The 13617-nt window shown below is 42.2% G+C and overlaps 1 protein-coding gene across 1 annotated transcript in view; it reads left to right on the plus strand.

Annotated features, from left to right (window-relative positions):
* The first annotated feature begins 6444 nt into the window (after positions 1–6444).
* Positions 6445–13617, plus strand: part of SGCD (sarcoglycan delta) — a 393778-nt gene continuing 386605 nt past the window's right edge. The window contains exon 1 of the mRNA XM_068205996.1: positions 6445–6507. The gene's annotated coding sequence lies outside the window, so the exon portion shown is untranslated. The remainder of the gene's footprint in view (positions 6508–13617) is intronic.

Consider the following 13617-nt stretch of genomic DNA (forward strand, 5'->3'; position numbering starts at 1 on the left):
CTCCTCATGTCTTAAATAAACCTGCCCTCTGTCAGTTTGAACCATTTCCCCTTGTTTTATCCCTAGATGTCTGTGTAACAAGTCCCTCTCCAGCTCTCCTGGATCCCTTGGAAGGAGCTCTAAGTTCTCCCTGGAGCCTTCTCTTCTCCAGGTGAGCACCCCCAGCTCTCCCAGCCAGGAGCAGGGGGGCTCCAGCCCTCAGAGCATCTTCTTGGTCTCCTCAGGACTTGTTTCAGCAGGTCATGTTGAGTTTCTCATCAGCCAACACTCCCAAGTCCTTCTCCTCAGGGCTGCTCTGAATTCATTCCCTGCCCAGGTTGTGTTTGCACTCGGAATTGCCCCAGCCTCTGTGCAGGACCTTGCCAGGCTGATGCCAGACACCCATAAGCTGTTTTTAACAGATCAAGGAAGCGTCACAGCTGATGTTAGTTATTTAAAATTTTATTTGCCTCTAATTTGTTCTCATAAAAACACTCTAGTCCATTTGGCTTTTGTATTAAGACAGATCACCAGGTAACATCTGACCGCAGCAACTGGGTTATGAAATGAGAATACAAAAGACCTAAAAAAGTAGCATTTCAGCTACTATCACCTTCATCAGCGATGTGAGAACTATTTAATTTAAAGTCCAGATCTTGTGTGGTGGGAATAGGTAGCAGTCAGTCTGCTGTCATTAGCTGGAGTGCTAACTACTTCTATCTCCTGTTTGTTTGTTAGTTATACTAATGAACCTTTTAGTTGAGGCTGGCAAGAAGATGAACATGGTGAAGTGACAGGATGGAACTTTTGCATAAAAGCCAAATTAGTTGGAAGGGAGGCAAACACCCATCAGTCACAACTTCTCTTCTTCACTCCACTGATCTCCCCATGTTCCATAGATGATAAATTACCTATCACTTCCTCTCATTGGGAAGTATCTCTTCCCATGCTAACTTCTTGCCCCTACTCCTCAGTTACCCAACTATCTTCTCTTTTGGTCTAATCAATATCTCTAGTCAGACAAATTGCTTCTGACTTGCCTACTCTGTAGGAGAGTATGTGTGTAACTTCCAGCTGTATGAGCTGTCTTAAAAGTTATGTTACCCATTCCTACAAGCATTACCTGGCTCTCAGTTACTGTTGTTCACATAAAATAGGGGTGTCATTATGGCCTGATGATCACGGTACAAAATACTGATCACACTAAAAGGCTGCTCAGCAGGAGGTACCACCTCAAGCTCATAAATGTTTATAAATTCCTTTGGCAGTGAGAAGACTTCCTGGGCCATAGCACAAAAATTTATTTGCCCTTTATTCTCCAGATTGTGAAAATTGGGTGAAGAATATAGAAAGCATTTGATTACCATTTTCTCTCCCAAACATTTTAACAATGTAAAGCCATCTCAGAATTAAGCAGTTGATTAATCTTCTTTCCCATTTCTGGTCTATAGTTCTGCAGATCAGCTCTAAGTGTGAACAACTTGTTGGATGGGCCAGGGGATCAGTGTAAAAATCAGGAGTCTGAGCCTTGGTGGTGAACATGAGACTGAAGCTGAAGGATACAGTGTTCTCAAGTGTATTTAGAAGATGTTTTAATTGTTCCTGACCATGGCCAGGTGACTTCCCTGGAACTGGACATGGGGAGCAGAGCACATCAGCCCTGAGGGGTACCACGGATCCTCTGCAAAAGGGGCACATGGGGATTCCTCCCTGTATGTTTGGCATCAGGTTTTAACAAGGTTTCCAAATGTACGACTAAGCTTTGGCATTCAAACATGTTTCTCAATCTTTTTTTTTTCAAGAATGTTTTTAAATGTTCTTTTTCCCCAACTTTTACTGGAAATTCTCTTGCTGTTATTTTGATTCCAAAGTCTTGGGATGAGAATTTGGTGAAATGTTTTCATTACTATTAACAGACTGGCCATGGTATGAAGAGTAATGGGAGAGATTTTACTCAGCATTTAACAGAACTATTTTCCCAATTTGCCTTGTTAAATTACCACCACATACAGCACTTTCAAGGCATTGATTAGCATAGGGGCGTCTCCAGTTTATTAAAACATCTTCCTTTCTCTTCTGTGGCTACACTTCAGCATGTTTCCTCGCAGTGGGATAAACAAACCTTTCCACAGGTGATCAGTACAGCATATGGCATCAAATTAGGAAGCAGTCAGACCTGGCCATTTCCCTTCTTGAGCAGTACCTTGCTCCAAATGAGGTGTCATTGGAGTGAGAGCAGCCCTGTGGAGAGGCAGAGGAGCTGCTCCTCAGATTGCTTTGGTTTTACTTCCTGATGTGTCTTTGCTGCAGGGAGAAACAGGTGTTTTGAGAACTCACCCTGTGGCTGAGACTGTGTTACAAGCCTTGCTGGTTGAGTTGAATGGCCTAGAGAGGAGATTCCATGGAAATGCCTCTTTTGAACCTCCGACATTGATGCTGGAGAGTGGAATTCCTTGTGAGAAGTTGCTGGGTGAAAGTAGTGTTCAGTTTGCTCAGAGAAAAAAAAAAAAGAAATATGGAAGAGTGAAGACCATAAAAGTTTCACATAAGCAATGAAGAGTCTGGTTCTTTGGGAACTATTGAAAGATAAACTTCTGAGGCATTTAAAGCATGGTCCTCTACTATCTGCATCCCCAAGCAGACATTCCTTCTTCCCTTTAAAGCCTGCAGTACAATCCTCTGACAGCCCAGATTACATCCAGCAGGGCCGTGTGGTATTACACCACGTCATGTTGGGTTTTTTCCCCTCTGCCTGGTACTGACAGGAGGTGACATTGCACAAGTAAGCTAATGTAGCTAAAGTAGCTGTGATGGTGTGGGCCATCACATGAGCTGGAGTCAAGAGAGTGAAAAAAAGTTAAGCAAAAAAAAAAAAACAAAAAAAAACAAACCCACAAACCCTTGTTCTTTGAAAAGTGCAGGACATTGCTGAATTATTAGCAGAGATTTCAGCAATTTTGCTTGGGGAGGGGGGAACTTACCACAATCTTTTTCTGGCTTTTCAGGGTTTACTATCTCAAAGTATTTGCCAATGGCTTATAGAGTGTTCTTAAATATTCAGCTTACTTTCTATTTTTGGCAATTGATCTCTGAATACTTATGTTATAATTTCTGCACCTTGGTCAGCTAAAAATAAACAAGGGATTTGAGGTTATTTCTGCTAATTTCAGATTTCCTCTTAGGAAAACACTCATGACCCTTAGTGGTTGAATTGAACAGAAAAAGGCCTTCAGGAAGAATTTGCTGGTGCTGTTATCAAAAATGTCTCAAAATCTCATGTTAATTCCAACAGCTTTTGGGGAAACAACAACACTATGAGATCTTTAGAGAAGCAATCTATTAATTTCTGCTTTAGGAGCAATGTCTGCTGTGCCACTGTTCATAAAACCCCAGCTGCCACCAGCTCCGAGCAGCTCCTCAGGGCTCGTGTCCAATGCCAGAGTTTTGAACCCAGTCCCACTGATGTCATCTTGCACCCTTTTGCTGTGCACCAAACCTCACCCCAAAGTGCAAAAGTGCCAAATTAGCCAAAGTGCAGGTAGTGACAATGCTCCTTTGACATTTGTGTTCAGGCAGAGGGTCTGATTCAGAGCGGAGAAATGAATTCAGATATCCCCTTGGCTGGACAGTGTGTTGGGCTAGGTTACCTCGCTGCTAGACCAAGCAATCTTTACTTACATAAAGTAAATTTTAAAAAAGTTACACAATAGAGATGTATTTTTGGTGAGGGGGTCTAAATGTCATATCTCGCTTGAGTGGAATTCTGCTCTGAAGCGGGTTTATAAATGTGGAAAATCCGCATTTGGCCACTTCAGGGTGGTTAAATCTGACTGGCTTGACCATTGACTCTCTATAGAACATGGGAAATCTCTCTAATTAAGGCTTTTTTATCCTGAAAAGATAGAAATTTCGTCTCCAAGAAATTTTGAATCAGTCTTCTAATAAAAAGCCCACTGTCCTTTTATATTAAAAATAAATTCCTTACAAGTCCCATTATTCTGGATTCATATTACTTTTTATGTGTAACTGCACTCTCCCAGTGAGACACTGTAATGTGGAGAACACCTCTGATTTCAGATATCTCCCTCCATCTTCATTGACATATTCCTGATAAAGAGCTCAAAGAAAGCAACAAAGTACTTATGAGCTCAAGTAAATGAAATTACACAGAAAATTTAAGATCACACAGTGTGGTATCTGAAGAAAGAATGGTTAAGTGGAGTGAAACAGCAAAGAAGGTCTTAAAAATACCTAAGAAATATGAGCTTTGGAACAGAGGAATTATTTACAGGTAGAAGGTTTAAAGAGAATAACGTAATGAAACAAAGGAAAAGTTGTTTCAAATATTAGCCAAACTTCTGACAGTGAGGATTCTTGGGCAAGTGTCAGTAGTTCAGTGTCTGGTGTGATTAAAACTATTCCAGGTGAGATATTAAAATATTAATAATAAGAAACAGCCCTCAAGTGAGGAAGATGGACTGGAAAACCCAAGTTGTTGCTACTAATGTCAAATTCCTGTGTTATCACTCCACATGCACAGAGCCCAGGAAAAGAGATGTTTTTCTGTATTCATGCAAGGCTAAGTGGTTTGACTATTACTGTGTCGTTGTCCTGTCTTGGCTGGGGTGAAAGGAGAGGTGGTGCCTCCGCTGGCCTGAGCTCTGAGCTTAGAGATCCAGAGCTGGGAGCAGCTGTGTGTGTTGGCTGTGGTGTCTGAAATGCTTCTGTGAGAAAATGTAGAACAGCAAATGTAGTAATCTGTCACTCTTCTGGATGTCTGAATAAGTGATTTCTCAGGAAACTGCTAACCCAACCCTTCAGATTGCTTTATTTCCGCCACCCCTGCAGAAATAGCACTTGTTTGGTGGCATGGCTCGTGACATATGACAAACTTAAGTGACTTGAGCAACACAGAGTTGCGTTTACAGCAAGGGCAGTGTATAAACCCTGACCTTGAATCCTTCTTGCAGCAGCTGGGCTCTGATGCGGTGGCTGGGAGTTTGTTGGACCCAGTGGTCAGTGGTGAATAGCTGCTAACACCCAGACAGTGGTGCACTGTGGATCCCCACACAGCTTTTACAGGGAAAACACTCCAGCCATTACAGGAAACACTGATCCTTCTGCCTGGGGCTGTTGCAGAGCTGTTGTTGCCATGCTCCTGGTGTGGAGAGTTGCAGTATCTATCGGTCAGTGCTGTGGGCAGCAGCACTTGGTGCAGTCTGTGCTCTGCTGTGACCTCCAGCCACCTCCTCTGACCCTGCTTCCTGCTCTGAATCCCCTCGTGCCTCCTGGCTCTTTGCCTTGCCCCCTGTAACCCTCCCTGTCACCTAACAAAATTCAGAAGATGTTAAAACTCCTTCTGAAGAGCTGTTTCATTCCTCTCCCTGCCAGCCAACAGCAGGTCTCAAGGTCCCTGGAGGGTCAGTCCTGCCTTCAGCACTGTTAAAGTGGACAAGGATAAACTTTTCCCATCCAGAACAGAGGGAAGTTTGTGTTGTCTCAGTTGAAGGTAGCATCTCCAACTGCTTTCAAGGCAGGCATGGACTAAGAGAGGTTTGAGGAAGCCCAGAGTTGGAGTTGGGAGCCTGCTGGTCCCAGCTTGCCCAGGAGACGAGCCTGCCACTCTCCTGGCTGGTGCAGAATTCCAGGCAAGGACATTTGAGTCAATAATTCATTCGGTGTAACTGCTCTGTCTTAACCTTACTGTAACCTTTGCATGACTGCAGAGGCTGCTGGGTGTGAAGAGATCCCAGTGGGGCGTTTAAACCCCTCCACACGGCAGAGCTCATTTCATAAATACAAGCTGGGCAGGCAGCTTGCTTGGGAACTACCTAAATTATTTAGCAGTAAACAGCATTTGTGATCTGAGGAGAGCACTGCAGATTGATAAACTGACTTTGGAGAGGTCAGCAGCTGTGACTGACTCACTCCAGGGTCCCCACTCGAGATGTCCCCCATGTGCTCCATGCTGCAGTTCGTGCTGGCAAGGAGGACTCCTGCCTGGGTGGAGCAGCAGTTTTTGGGGCCAGATGAGCTGATTCTCTTAGAGCAAGTGATGCCAGGTTCAGTCTTCCAACCTGGCCACCCAACAGTCCTCAAGTTCATCTGAATCTAAAAGACCCTCAAGGAGTTATTGTGCAGGTCCCATGGAGCCCAAGTTCAGGCTCTAAAGAGAACTCACTTACAAAATCTTCTGCCTGTTCTTTTTTCCTCTTCCTATTTTACCTTTTCCCCTGGTACTCCCTGAGCTGATACTACTATCCTGATTTAGTCCCAAACCAGTAATTTCACACCTGCTGTTGTCTCACTGGCCTTTTGTTATATTTTGACTAAAAAATGTCAATTATGGACACAATTATTTGCATTGCTGAAGAGATTTGCACAGCGCTCTAAATTTCCCATGTGTGCAATTCTTTTAATTAAATTTGCATTTTTGTTGCATCTTTCCCAGGGTTTTGGCTGGTAGCACTAGTCTGCAAGTGATGAAGCTCCAGTTTTTCAGGACTGTGAAGGGATTTCTGCTAACAGGTACATTTCTCTCCATGTTAAGCTATCAATTTTGTGAGATGATCATTAGGAAGTGATAGTTTCTTTTGGAGGTTGTACTAGTCAGTAATTTTGGAAGTTGTGACTTGGCTGTTTCCATATTGCTGAGTTGCAAATTTGGGTTTTGCTGAGCGATAAGTTTTGGTTTTGCCAAGTTGTGACCTACAAAAAACAGCGAGTTGTGCAGTCACAACTTGCTGAGACCTGGAGATTATCCGTGGTGCTTGGGGTTCTGAGAGACAGTGATAAAGTTGTTCTGTTTAGGCTTTTAAATGTGCTTCCAAACAGGCCTCAGCATAATTGCTATGCTAACAAAACATGGAGCCACAAATTCTTTCCTTTAGATGTGTAACTCTTCTCTTCTAAGTAGAAGAAAGGACACCTCAGTCCTTGTCCTCTACTGGGAAAGGAAATAACTGCATTGATGTCAAGGGACACTGGATTTGGCTTCATAAGGATCTTCTGCATTTTATATCATTTTAGTCCCACCTCTTTTGTTGGTGCTGACCTGAACACAGCCCCTGACCATTCACAGGGAATGGTGGTGCTCAGCCCTTCTCACAAGCTGATTTTAATGTTGCTTCAGAATTTCCCTTGGAAATATCCATTTTAAGAGCACAGGTGAATGGTGAGCATCCAGGGCTAAAGAGTGCTGGAGTGCTCAAATGGTCCTGATGTCAGCCAAATGAACTGGATAATCCAATTATTTTCAATTACAATCCTGATCCTTTCCTTAATGTTTTCCTATGCTGATATCTGTGTGGGTAATGCAGCCAACTCTGGCTTTATGATCCCCCTTGTTGCAACGTGCTGTGCTTAATTACTTTGCCTCTGTAACAAACAGGCATTCTGAACAATTAGACAATAATATGGAAGCAGGAAAGGAAAATAGCTCAATATACTTTCATTTTAATTATGCTGATAGTGCACCCCATGGTTTTGAATCAATGCTGGAATGATGTTCTTTTGATAGTCTTCAATAACCTTAAACAACATCTAATAAATTTGTATTTTTATGTGAAGTTTAGAAGGAAAAATCCCTCGTCGTTGATTTTATTTTCAATGGAAAATCACAACTCCCATGATTTGTACACTTGTGTTCTAATTGATTGGCCATCCCCATTGAAGAAATCACTTAAGCACCTTAATTACTATGCCTGAAGGGATTACACTTCAAGCACATATTTAGTACTTCCCTGAGCTGCTGCAAAAACAACCCTCTTGTGTTTTAGAAATTAGTGACATATGAAAAATTATATTTAGGGCATTTTGTTCCTATACACTATCACAAACTTCTAGGTATAATTTTGTTTTTTTTTTTTTTTTAAAAGCTAAAGCTCACAGTAAGCAGAATAGACTCCTTGCAAGTAAGAAGGAAGGCTGGTGTCATAAAATGAATGCCCATCTACTTTGTTCTTTAAAATTAAATTAATCTAATTTGGGAAAAGCTGCTACCAAGGTGTGCTGACACTAACACACAATTTTGCTGCGTTGTGCTGCACATCCACAGGTATATATTTAGCTACCTACATTTTCTTCATCAATACCTCTCTACTAAAACAAGCAGCACGAAACCAGTCAGTTTTCACAATGTTTGGCCTATTAAAATAAGACACTTATTTTCTTACTGCTTTGGACAGCACAAATTTTTACAGTTTATGTGGAAAAAGAGTTTCAGCAAAATCGTTTTGTAAACAATTTTAGAGTGTCTATATAAGCATGGGCAAATGCACAGCCAGCTTAGGGTTTTTAAAAAGCCAGAGAATGATGTGTAGCAGCCTTTGAAAAATGGTCTCATGTACGTGTGTGACGTTGCCTATCATATAAAGAAGGTTCCAAAGTCATTACCCACTACTGAAAACCTTGGCTATGCACACTGAAGCCCTCACTGTGCTGGATCAGGCTAAATCAACATGGTTATTTCTATTGCTGCTCAGAACTGTGCTTTGACTTGCTCTTCCCCAAAACTGAGTGTAACGGTACTACTGCTGAGGTGGATGTAGCTTGTTAAATGGTTTTATAAACATTAATGTGTTCTGCTAACCTTTGCATCAGCTGAACACAGATCTCAGATACTCAGGCAATAGCATTGCTGCTGGAACTGCCAGACTGACTCCTCAGTACCTTGTTTTGCCCATAGGACCCCTTGAGCAGCAGTTTTGGAAATCCCAATCACAGTAAATCCAGAGATCTGCTGATTTACAGTGATTAGGAGGACAAGCTGCTTCTTTCCAGACTCAAAGTTGTTTTGTGCTGAGCAGCAGGTACAGCTGTCAGTGGGAAACATTATTTGGTATCACCTGAGTTTCTCAAGCACAGCATTAATGAAGTGCTCCCTGTGATATGGAGCATTTATGGATAATATTTGTAGAGTAATTGCTGTGCAATCACTGCTCCATTGCTGAAGATTTCAGTCAGTTGCTATGAATCTTGCAGTAAAAACCCCGTTATGAACAGTGCAATGAAAACATCACAAGTGTTTGGGGAAATGAGGTGAGGTCAGTTGGTTTGATTTGACTTGATGTGGGTATTCAATAGAGTGCACTGCCTGGTGTTGTCATTTTCATTTCAAGTTTGAAAAGTGGGAAGCTTCTCAGAAGAAAAATGAGTGGAAAGCTGGAAAGCAATTACCAGTATTCATGTTATCTAGAAAGGAACAAGAACCTGTTGTCCTTTGGGTGACTCCATGGGTTGTGCTCTTTTGGAAAAGGAACAAAAAAATCCAGGTCCAAAATACAGTAATTTTTTTTCTTGTTACATGGCAAATTTTCGAGAAATATTCTTATCCTTTTCTTGAAAGATGCAGTCTTTTCTTTTTGTTTGTGGAAATTACATTCCTGGCAAGTCCAGATAATCTTTTCTCTGAGTTTTCACCTAACACAGAAAAATTTTATATCTAATCTTAATCCAATGTCTTATATTTTTGATTTTTCTTATCTAATATTGAACAGTGTCCCATTGTATTTAATTTTAGCTCTGAGAGTTCATTGCTTTCTCTGCCTGGTGATAAATATTTACTCCATGATGCTTCCCTGTGGGATACCCCTTCATGATAAATTTTAGTGTGTGTGATATAGCTTTTTGATGACTTCCCCTCAAAAACAGTAAGAAGAGGCACCAGTTGTCAGGTGCCTCTTGTAACTTTTAGAAAGCTGAGCCATGATATGGTTTCCCTGCTGTTCTGCAAACTCTGCTCTTTCCCGAGTCTCTGTGCTGAGTCACCAGGAGCAGGATCTCATCGTGTACCTTTTGCTGTCTACTTTACTGACCCACCTGGTATCCAGTGTTTTACTGCCCAAACTGAGCTCTCAGAGGAGCCAGCTGATTGTTTCTCATTAGGGTTCTGCAAAATGCTCAGCTGTGTTTGGAGGGATTTGCTGTAAGGTGGCTGCAACTTTCCCTGACCTTTAATATAATTTATTTGGTTTCTTCCTACCAAGGATCTCAGTTAGCAAAAGAACTATTCTTACTGGGCTGATTAACCTGAGGAAGTGTCTCACTTAGATGAGGGTGTAAGTTAGGTGAGGGACTTCTTTGGCAGAGGGAATTGGGCAGAATTGAAGCAGCCAAAGGCTGGCTGGTGTGAAGTGAATTCTAATGGGAATAGGCATTTTAGTCCAACTTCTGTCGCAAAACATCTCCTTTGACTGAATATTATCATATTCAGTGTCTTCCCCTGAGCTCTCCACAGCGCAGCCAAGGCTGACATGGTCAGCAAGGACTGCTTTTCCATCCAGGAAGGCTGGGGCTGGATGCCTTGGCCTGCAGGGGTGCTCCAGAATTGTAGTGGGACTTCAGAGAGGAGCAAAGCCATCAATGCTGTCCTTCCTGTTAACATTTATCCTTGTGGAACTGATTTATCCTTTTGCTTCTTTACTGTTTCAGCTCCTTTACAAAGATTTCAGTCCATCCAGAGGAGTCATTGCTTTGGGGATGCTGTGGCTCAGTGTGGTGGGGGGGTGTCCTGTGAGATGCATTTTGGGTTTGCTGCTTTCTGACCTGCCAGCATCTGCAGATGTCAAGTGTGCACTTGGGGCGCTCACTCACCCCCAGTGGAGGCTGGCTCTGCATGAGCACAGCAGCTTCTCTGACAGTGGAGATGGTATTCCACTGAGACTTTTTATTCCTTCACAATTTCTTCCCTTTTCTTGATGTGCTTCACCAGTTTCCAGGGGCTCCCTTCTTAAAGAAAGCAGTTGAAGAGTCTTGCTCTGTAGTGACCTGGAAATGTTCTTATTGCTAATATTTTCTTCATAAATGTTGTTTAATCTAGTGTTCAGCCCAGACCAGGAGCTAGAAACACCAATTTTTGTATTTGTGTGTTAGTTCTGTTGTGAGCTGGTGTTGTTCCTGTAGCATTGGTAGAATTCCAGTGGGGATTTGTACGTTGTGTTTGGGGGGACTGCTTGATTCTTCCCTTCACTGATCTGCTTTTTTTATCAATATTCGTCACACTCCAGCCATGTTATATTTGCTCTTTCAGCAGAACACCAACTTCTGGTATGAAAATTCTGTATTTTACACTCCACTGAGGTAAGGAATGGATCTCCTCTTGCTGTATAGCCAGGATCTCCACAAATACCCTCGTTCTGCCACGTGGAGGAATCTCATAGATGAAGCAGTTCATTAGCAGAGTACCAGAGTTGCTACTGTTTCCTGTGGGCAGAAGGGGCACTAGAAGAAATATTAAAGATTTTCTTCACCCTTTGCTTTTGGTGCATCCACAGAAACACGCTTATATTCAGCTTTTTGTGCTGGGAAAACTGGCATTTTTATTCAAAACAGGAAAGTGCTTTTTGCATTCAGTGGATGCAGAATTGGGTGAGATAAAGTGTGTAACATGAACTTGCAGGAATCAATTCTGTGGGTGAAGAAGAATCAATGACCCTAAAGATAACTAAAAATAAATGTAGTGCTCTTTGAAGTGTTTGCACTGTTACTCTGGAGTAGCTATGAATACAGTGCAGGTTGGATACTGTCAGCTCACCCACCACATGATCCAGAGAGAAATTGTATTTCATACACATGCAAGGATTCCTGTGGCTTTAGGTAAAGACTTTTTAGCTAAGTTGGCAAAAATTATGTGGGAAAATATGATGTTCCATAGCTGATTAGCTCTGGAGCACATGATAGTAGAGTCAAGACGTGGGATCCTTTGGAAACAAATGAGCAAATTTTATTGAAAATTATTGATTTTCATGGTCAGAGGTTAACGAGGTTTGTCTTTCATTTAGCTCCCCAGCTCTTGGGAGAATAATGAAATTGCCTGAAGATACAGACCATTCAATTAAAATCAACAGATGAGTCAAGCATATTAGAGCTGATTTCTGGTACTCTATCAATTTCTTGGGCATTTAACTATCTTGGGCTTTTGAAGAAGTGTGCGAAGGGACATTTTTTGAAATGCATGGCATCTCTCAGTTTGTTTTCTATGAGTCTCCAATGCCTGAGTGATAGAAATGCACCCTAAGAGAAAATTATGTGCATTAGACTGGCAGAGCAGGATTGATTAGATAAGAGTGCTGGGGAGAGGGGATGCATATAGAAGAGAATAGGGCAGGGAAAAAAATATCAGACGATGGCAAGATTATTTTTCTTTTCTGTACTTAAAAACTTCATTATCAGTTTCTCTAGTACACTACATAGAGCTAAAGCATGCCTTCCATCCTTTCCTGTTTAATTTCTGGTATTGTATGAATACACACACAAAAAAAATGGGGGTGCCTGAGGGCTGCAACACTGATACCTTCTTCGCTCTGCATGTCATTCCATTAGCAGGATGCCTTTTTCCCCCACAAATTTGGATGAACTTAATACTTATGAGATCCCTGCACCTCTGACAAACCTGGGGAAAGCGTCATAGGCTCCTTGTGAGAGAAGATGGTGCAGTTTTCACCTTCTCAGTGCTAGCTAATGTCATTTCTGTGTGGAGAGGGAACTACTCAGCCTTTCAGCTGGCTCTGTACTCCTTCAGGTTTCCAAATTCTGAGGGAATCCCTGTCTCCCTCTCTGTGGTAGCTGAATTTCATGGTCTTCTCCTTCAGCTGGACCAAGATCCAAAGATGCTGGTGGGATTCCAGGGGGAGCCTGGGGGCTCAGCAGGGCACACTAAGGTGTTCTAGCTGCTTCTGCTCAGGGAAGCTGATTTTTACCCAAAAATAACTTCCACCCAGCTTCCCACACTGTCATTACCCTGGCAAAAAATTGAGTCTGCTGAAAACTGCAGAGCTGTCACCTCCACGAAGAAGAGGAAGCTGAAAGTAAAGCCTGGCTTTTTCCTCCTTTCATATCTCTTCCCGTGTAGCCTCCAGACCACTTCAGGATAAAATGAGAAGTAATGACAAAAACAAATGCCTTTTGACCTAATTTTACCCTGTCAATATTGCTCAGGGAAGGGGAATAAGTGGTTGAAATGCCCTTTTTGTCTATTCTGGCTGGATTGGACACACGACTCCAGCCAACCCAAGCAGTTAGCATGTACTCGATGAGTTTCAGAGCTGCAGGCTTTCCTAGGTGTCCTTTTCAGAACAAGAAGAAATGCACTGGGGCTCTGTGCACAAGGGTGTCCTGGCCACACAGAGATCACAGAGGTTGAAGTTACCCCGAGGGTTGCAGGAAGACAAATGCATTGGTGAACTATTGCAGCAAATCTGCTCTTTGATCTTTGTCTAAAAGAAATAGGTGTGGGTATCTATGCAATATATCACTTTCTTCCGCATTTCTCTTATTTAATTTCCCTGTTTTGAAAGTGCAGAAAGTAATTTTCTACCTCAACTGTGACTGACTCCATTCTGCCAAAGCACAGTGGCACATAATTGTTCTCCTCTTGTGTATGAACTGAGGTCTCTCAGAAAGAATTGATTTGTTAAGTAGTTGAGGAAAAAAAGGAACTGGGGGAAATATAACCTTAGTAGTTGAAATGAGTTGCTCTGTGGTGGTTATTCACAGATGCAGAGCAGAGTAACTGATCAAGAGGTGCTTAAAAGTGGGTGCCAGTAAAATCTCAGCACTTGCTCAATGCCCCAGTGGCATTCTGGCTGGCTGAAATGCAGAAAAAGCTCCTGGGTGAATTTATAAAGGCAAATATTTGGA

The sequence above is a fragment of the Anomalospiza imberbis genome, chromosome 15, assembly GCF_031753505.1.
Source record: "Anomalospiza imberbis isolate Cuckoo-Finch-1a 21T00152 chromosome 15, ASM3175350v1, whole genome shotgun sequence".
Lineage (NCBI taxonomy): Eukaryota > Metazoa > Chordata > Aves > Passeriformes > Viduidae > Anomalospiza > Anomalospiza imberbis.